At 36.6% G+C, this 7103-nt stretch overlaps 1 pseudogene; it reads left to right on the top strand.

The window, feature by feature from the left end:
- The first annotated feature begins 340 nt into the window (after positions 1 to 340).
- LOC122029193 lies at positions 341 to 4757 on the top strand (annotated as a pseudogene).
- The last annotated feature ends 2346 nt before the right edge of the window (positions 4758 to 7103 follow it).

The following is a 7103-nucleotide window of genomic DNA, read 5'->3' as shown; positions in this document are numbered from 1 at the left end:
ATACTTAGCCAAAATTTACAACACTTCCCTCAAAACCTAAACCTATATCGCGCCGTCCTTCCCCTTGCTAGATCGACGCCCCCTTCCTCTCCGATCAAGATCAACACACGACTCCCTTGTGAGGTCTGTGGAAAACGACCACATCCATATCCTCTTTCCCCTTCTCTTCTCCTCTCCCTTCCGTCTTTGCCATCTCGCGGGTTGCTCCATCTCTTAGGGTTTCTTCTCCTCATGCTTTCTGGTTTCTGGTTTCTCCGTCTTTTCCTCATGCTTCCTGGTGCTTAGGGTTTCTGCTCCTTCATCGTCTGCACATTTTGCACCTCGCCTAGGGATCTTTCCAATGACGACGTCCTCGACAGCTTCCGCTCTCATTCTCGCCATCATCCTTCTGCTTGTTGCCTCCTTGTCACCTGGGAACTGCGCATCGACTGGAGAAGGTAATGCTCTCTTCTTCTCTTTCGGTGGATCGGGGAAAAATCGAAGCTTCGCCACGGAGTTTGCCTTCTATGGCGATGCTGAGATGAATATCTCGGAGGTGAGGGTGACGCGTGCGGCGAACGAGAGCTTCGGGCTTATGATTTACTGGAAACCAGTCAGATTCTTCGACACCAAGCCTGGGTTCTCTTCTTCCTTCTCGTTCTCTGTTTCGCCCGGCAATGGCGGAGGCCTAGCTTTCTTTTTATCTCCGGTCAGCGTTCCCTTGGAACCGGCGAATGGCGACTGGTCTAGGTTATCGACCAGTGTCGTTATAGTGAAGTTCATGACGGCAGCAAGCCTCGTCGAAGTCGATGTTGGCAGAGAACTTTTGACAAAAAGCAGTAATCTTTCCGACGATGGTTTGCTTCTCATCCTCAGCAGAGGAGAAAAATTGCATTCTTGGATTGATTACGATGGAGAATCGAAGAGAATAGAGGTCAGGCTTTGCCAGGATAAGGATCCGAAGGAAGCAGCCCCTTCAATCTCTCACTCTATCGATTTGTCTTACATGTTGTGGAGGGAGGCGTCCTGGGTGGGTTTATCTTCCTGGAGTGGCAATTCTAGTCATGGCAGTAGCATATACTCATGGAATTTTACAGAGAAGAGTAAGCTCTGTACTTGCACAATTCCAATTTATTCTGCATTAATGCTTAGTAGCTTCAGGCATTCATATGACAGATGATGAAAGCAAATTAATTGTTCTATAATATAAGTACAGGATTGTTATATCAAAAAACTCATGCTAAAAAAATTTAGTAAAAAATATTTATGGACTCAGTGCATCTTTTTTTAACTAATAAATTGTAAAATAGTTTCCTTGTTTCCCATTCTTTAGGTTATCCTTTGATTGTTACTGCTTCATGGCATCATGAATGTTTTGTTTGGTCTATTAAGTTGTTTGGCTGTGGTTAATTTCAGCTCCTGTTTGAAACAAGAAAATGGTTTTGGTGCTGAGTGAATAGGAGAAATACTAATATACATGTATCCTGATTATATTTGCCCCTTTCATGGAAATTACTATATATTTCTTGTTCCTATTTAACTTTTACAATTCATTTCTGATTATTTTTCATTGTGCGTTGTATTTGTTTGCCTAGTTCCTGTTTGCTACTTTGTAGACAAGTCTCAATTCTTAATCAGGATCGGACAGGATGTGCTGCATGATGTATTTAAAAGGATACTTCTTTCATAATATAGTGATATTCATCGCCTATTCTCATAGAAATTGTTTTGACAGGATTTGTGATAGAGCAGGAGTTTTTCCTACTTTTAGGCATCACTCACTAATGATGCTACTGTATCTGTCAACAGATGCTTGTGGAGTCCTGAAGGTTCTATTCTTGGTATGCCGAAGCAAAAAAACAAAGTTGGATTATTTTGATCAAGTTCATCAAACTAAAATTCTTGTTATTCTTCTGTGATACTAATAGGTGTTGCATTTTCAAAGCATCTAGTGCAGATCTATGCTTTTAATCTAAATGAAGAATTACGACAACATTTGGAGGTCAGTTAATAGTTATGGTGTTTGGCAACCATATATATGATGATGATGATAACATCTTGTTCTGCAGATTGATGCTCATATAGGCAGTGTTAATGACATTGCCTTTTCCTATCCCAAGAAGACTCTCTCGATCATCACTTGCGGCGATGACAAGGCAATTAAAGTGAGTAAAACCATGTGGTTGATCAGTCAGAAGATTGTACAAGAAGAATTGTATGTTCTTAATAGGTTCCGTTGCATGATGAATAGGTGTGGGATGCTTCAACTGGACAGAAACAGTATACATTTGAAGGCCATGAAGCCCCTGTTTATTCTGTTTGTCGTCACTTCAACGGGTCTATCCATGTATGTATTTGCTCTACTACATACTGTTTCTATTGAATTTAGTTTATTTCTAGTGTTTCATTATTTCTATCTGTGAAGTTTTTCTTCTCAACTTCAATTGATGGTAAAATCAAAGCATGGAGCTATGAGGGTTTGAGATCTAGAGTTGCCTATGAAGCTCCTGGCCACTGGTGCACAACAATGGCATATAGTGCAGATGGAACAAGGATTTTTTCATGTGGAACAAGTAAAGATGGGGATTCACATTTAGTTGAGTGGAATGAGACTGGAACTATTAAGCAGGCATACAATGGCTTTAGAAAACAATCATTGGGAGTTGTTCAGTTCGACACAACTCGGAACTGCTTCTTGGTTGCAGGGGATGAATTCCAGATTAAGTTTTGGGATATGGATAACACTGATATACTGACTACTACTGATGCAAATGGAGGACTTCCTGTTGTAGCTTAATCTACATTAGCTTTTCTTGTATATTTCTTGTAGTTCAAACTTTGAGTTTGTATGCAACTCTTATTTCTCCATGCCAGGCATTTCCTCAACTGAGATTTCAGAAAGATGGTTCATTACTTGTTGTTATGACTAGTGATAATGGAATTAAAATCCTGGCAAATGCTGATGGACAACGGGTTTTAAGGATGCTTGAGGTTTCACGTAGTGTTTCTAAACAATCTAATTCCAATGTGATGGTAATATTCAGCAACTACTCAAAGTGAATATTGTGTTTACAAAATTTTATATGACATGAGCAAAATTTGCAGGCTGTTGTGGATAGTACTAGAGTTGCTGATGTCAAGCCAAGGATTCCTGAAGAAACTGAAAGAATCAGAAGCTGGAAGCTAACTGAGATTGTGAATGTTGGGCATCTTAAAACTTTGCGTTTGCCCGATTCAACATCAGCAGTGAGCAAGGTTGTGAGATTGATATACACCAATTCTGGATGCAGTTTACTAGCACTTGGTTCCAATGCAGTGCATAAACTCTGGCAGTGGCCGTGCGATGAACGAAATCCATCGGGCAAGGTCAGAAAGAAACAGTTGTAAGAAATTATCTATTTGCTATAAGCCTAGTGCTGATTGTTTGCTTTGCTTGTTCAGTCAACTACATCTGTTGCTCCTCAGCTCCGTCAGCCACCAAATGGTATTCTTATGACCAATGAAAGGAGTGATAACAATCCAGAAGAAGCAACTGCTTGTATTGCTTTATCTAAGAATGACTCTTATGCAACGTCTGCATCATGTGGAAAAGTTTCTCTGTTAAATATGAGGACTTTTAAGGTGCGTAGCCATGAATTGATTTTACTCTTGCTACCAAAAATGGAGAAACCAAACCGACTAAATCGAAACATATCTTTCAGGTTATAACCACTTTTATGCCAACCCCACCGGCAGCCACGTCTTTAGCATTTCATCCTGAAGATAATAACATGATTGCTGCTGGAATGGAAGATTCTAGTATTTTGATCTATAATATTCGGATTGATGAGGTTCATAATCTCGTGCTTTCTATTTGTCAAACTATGTCGATTCTTGATGCCTTCTATAGTTTGTATTGCTTTTGAAATTCAATAGGTAACTTCCTCTTTTGCATTACTTTGAAATCATTGTCTATAATGTCACTTTCTTGTAGGTGAAAATCAAACTCAAGGGCCACCAAAAAAAGATAACCGTCTTGCATTTTCCCCTTCACTAAATGTTCTCGTGTCTGCTGGAGCCGATGCTCAAGTGTGCAGATAAAAAATAATTCATTGTCGACCATATCTCCACTTGTGTTCTGAGTCATATTTTAAAGTTGTATCTGCTAACATCTTTGCTTCTAATGTATATTCTAACCCCTTTACTTGGTGATTATATGTAGCTTTGTGTTTGGAGCATAGGTAGTTGGGAGAAGAAAAACTCCCGCTTTATCCAGGCGTTTACTGAATGTACATCTCCATTAGTTGGGGACATCCAAATTCAATTTCACAGTAATCAGACACATCTGTTGGTTGTTCACGAAAGGCAAATAGCTATCTATAACAGTAAACTCGATTCTTTGTGTTGGGTTAGTTCTTTGTGTTGACCAGAATATCACTTAGTATTAGTCACTTTGTTAAGATTAAGAGAATTATACTTTTCAAGTAACATTTATTTCTTCTTTGTCATCTATTACCAACATATTTTTTGTTTTTAATAACTTTTGTCAAAATGAGTAATTTAACATTTTTTTGGGTATTGATTTTGTTTTCTTTATGTGCTTATTTCTTAATAATTTTTCTCATTGACCAAGAAGTTTTTGGACATGTTATTTTACTTTACATTATTCTTATTTCTTTCATTAGATGTTGAGATTGTGGAAATTTCCTATGCAACGTCTTTCAGATATTTTGAAGGTAAATGGATGTATTCAGGAACTCCAACTAAACAGTTCAGGTATTGGAGATGAGGTTGTTTAATTTTACTTGTTGCAAGTTCCGGTTGTTTGTTTCTTGAGGAAGAAAATGATTCTTGATTCTGGTAAAGTCTGAATGCTAAATATGTTATGTAGGGTGCAAGGGTTATTGTAGATATGCTGAAAGAAAATCAAACTTTACGTGTACTGGAACTTAACAATAATATGATTGAATATTCTGTATGACCTTATTCTTGGGCAATCTTTCATGTTTTTTTATGAAATTCCTTGATCTTTTACACTTTGTTTCTGGTGTCCTTACTCCTTACACCTATTTCCATGTGAAATTTTATAGGGTTTTGCAAGTCTTGCTGGAGCACTAGTTGAGAATAAGGCAATTCGATCTATACATCTCAAGCTAATAAGACTTACACACACTTAGATTTTCTATCCATGCAGTTCTTTCTTGCAGATTTAATTTCTTCATCAGATCTGTTGGCTTTCCAATATTTATTGATTGTACTACTTCTCAGCAATTATGTAAAACTATATTTCTTCTTGTTTAGGAAAAATAACACTTCTAGATATTGGCAACAATGAGATTGGTCCCAAAGGCGCCTTTAGCATCGCTGAGTTTGTTAAGAAAACTAAGTCCTTGCTACGGTTGAATCTTTACATGAATGACATTGGCGATGCGGTGTGGTTATTGACTATTGTTGCTTTATGCTTTGTTGCTTCACTTCTGAAACATAAATTATCACCTAACGTGCATATATATAACTCATTGGAAATCATATAAATGAATTGATGTTACTCATCTTTATTGTTGCTGAGGAATTTATTTACTTTCCATGTACTCTTAGTGATAAAAGTGAATTTATTATTTGCAAACTAAAAGTGAATTTATTTACTTTTCATATACTTTTAGTGGTAAACAGTTATGTCATTTGGGCCGACTACTAATGAATTGAATTTGAAAGATTAAATTGTTGTTTATGTAGTTAGATAAAAATTTTTGGTTTGGATTATATAAGTTCCCAAGAATGATAGATCTATCACTATATGATGTGGTTGAGATAAATGATGAATGTTTTTCTTTTTAAGCATTCCAATTAGTCATCTTGTTACCTGGTGCTCTTACTACTTTTTCAACTATGATTTTTAGTCTTGGTTTACTAATATATTATTTATGTGATTTTACAGTTTACAAATCTCAAGTACTCCAGAGTTGAAATTGATGAAGTGCGGTTCGAGTGGGCCGAATACATGCTAGATTACATTTGAAGTGTGGTTCTACCTTGATGTGTTATTAAAAGAATGTTCTACCTTGATTTTGATATCTATTAGCTAGCTTTTGATGTAAAAAGAATGTTTGGGTATTTTATGGATATTGTTGTAAGAAAATTATCTATATAATTTGTGAATATTTATGTATTTTATGGATATTGTTGAATGAAGAATATTTGTATAATTTGTGAATATTTGTGTATTTTTTTATTATTGTCGGTTTTTCATTGTTTCGGAAATCAAATTTGTGCTGTTAAAAAAATATACATATTACATCGGTTTTCCACCGCTACAAAACTGGTGTTATTAACTAATATGACATCGGTCATTTACCGCTGCCAAAACTGGTGTTATTAACATACAATATTACATCGGTTTTACACCGTTGATAAAACGGTGTCGTTAAGTGATACTACACCGGTTAATAACCGATTCGAAGACCAGTGTCGTTAAGTGATACTACACCGGTTTTAACCCGATGTCTAAAATGACAGACTTTTAACATCGGCTTCATAGACATCGGTCGAAAATGAAATAGACACCGGTGGAAAACCGATGTCTATGAAGGTTTTTGTTGTAGTGACATCAACAAATAGTTGTTTAATTAATAAATCAATATAGGATTGATTAATTAAAAGGAAAGAAAAAGAAAAAATTAAAAGGAAATAGAAATGAGTCTAATTTTTTATAAAACTCTTTCCATAATTTTCCGTTGGGAAACTAATATAAAAAGGGAGGAAGGGGAGGCCTTAAAAAATATAACAATTGATATTGTGTTGTTGGAGATCATCAAGTGGCCGACCCCTCTCCCTCTCTTTCCTTTGCTCTCTTTTGCTCCTTTGTGGTGGTAGTGGCCGAATTCTAGAGGAGGAGAAGCTTTCCGGGTGGTGTTCGTCTTGGAGGATCGTCGCCCACACGACGTCTAAGAGGAGGCGAGGGATACGGTTGAAGATCTCGAGGTTTTTAGCATACAAGGAAGAGGTATAACTAGTATTTAATTTCCGCATCATACTAGTTAATTTTTCTTTGTATAAATACCAAATACAAGAGGCATTCGATTCTTATTTTTCGAATTTAATTTCGATGTTGTGTTCTTTTTCTTTTTTCCTTGTGATTTGATTGT

Source organism: Zingiber officinale, chromosome 10B (genome assembly GCF_018446385.1).
Source record: "Zingiber officinale cultivar Zhangliang chromosome 10B, Zo_v1.1, whole genome shotgun sequence".
NCBI classification, from domain to species: Eukaryota; Viridiplantae; Streptophyta; class Magnoliopsida; order Zingiberales; family Zingiberaceae; genus Zingiber; species Zingiber officinale.
This window is presented reverse-complemented; position numbering and strand designations above follow the sequence as displayed.